At 39.2% G+C, this 1,065-nt stretch overlaps 1 non-coding gene across 1 annotated transcript; it reads right to left on the bottom strand.

Moving 5' to 3' along the window:
* Window positions 1–760: 760 nt before the first annotated feature.
* Window positions 761–833, bottom strand: TRNAV-CAC (transfer RNA valine (anticodon CAC)). Its single transcript has one exon. It is a non-coding gene; the product is annotated as a tRNA-Val (tRNA).
* Between the last annotated feature and the right edge of the window lie 232 nt (window positions 834–1,065).

Below are 1,065 nucleotides of genomic sequence, written 5' to 3'. Positions count from 1 at the left end.
TTTTTTTTGTTTTGTTTATAGCGCAAAAACTAAAAACTGCAGAGGCGATCAAATACCACCACAAGAAAACTCTATTTGTGGGGGAAAAAAAGACATAAATTTTATTTGTGTACAGCGTCGCACGACCGCGCAATTGTCAGTTAAAGTAACGCAGTGTTATATTGCAAAAAATGGCCTGGTCATGAAGGGGGTAAAACCTTCTGAGGCTGAAGTGGTTAAAGTGATTTGTAAACGATCACCTTGTGTATGTATGTGTGTGTGTATATATATATATATATATATAGTCTGATTATTGAAGGAGAGCATACTGAGCTGCCAACATAGCTAGAGAACTGACCATGGTCTGTTCTCCTGCTTAGTGTGGTCAGTTTTTATTGGGAAAGCATATAGACTGGAAGGAACACCAGGGATTTCACATAAAGGAAGCAATACAAAGAGAACAGGATATTTTCTCATACAAGTACATGGTACAGCAGGCACACATATAGTTTAAGCTTGTTGGCTGAGTAAAGTATTGCCTGTGAAGACATAATTGGTGTGCGGCTTTTCCGTTAAACTGAGCCATGAGTGTTGGTTATTAATACTCTGTTATCTTTTAAATTGTGAAATTATTAAAAAATCTAAAGTGTATAAACATACTAAATGTGGACAAGGCGTGTTTCTTTGTGACATATGCAGCCACAATGTTGTCTGTCACTTTATCCCCTTTTGTTTGGCTGTTAGTTGATAGTAGCAGCTGCAGCTAGGTCAACAAGAAAAGTGTTTCCGCCCGGTTTCGAACCGGGGACCTTTCGCGTGTGAGGCGAACGTGATAACCACTACACTACGGAAACTGCTTGGTGGATATCATTAGAGTAATTAAGGAATTTCAAGACCATAGTATAATATGACACCATTTATAACTGCAAATAGAGAAGTTAGCAATTACATGTTGGAGACTCAGCGAAGGTTTCCAGTGATTATCTGCAGGCAGAAAAATCATTGAAAGCAATGGGAGGTTCACAGCTCTCGCAGCTATGTGCGGCCACTAGCATTAAATTGCTCAAGCAGCGATTGCATACGAAT

The sequence above is a fragment of the Aquarana catesbeiana genome, linkage group LG03, assembly GCF_042186555.1.
Source record: "Aquarana catesbeiana isolate 2022-GZ linkage group LG03, ASM4218655v1, whole genome shotgun sequence".
Lineage (NCBI taxonomy): Eukaryota > Metazoa > Chordata > Amphibia > Anura > Ranidae > Aquarana > Aquarana catesbeiana.
This window is presented reverse-complemented; position numbering and strand designations above follow the sequence as displayed.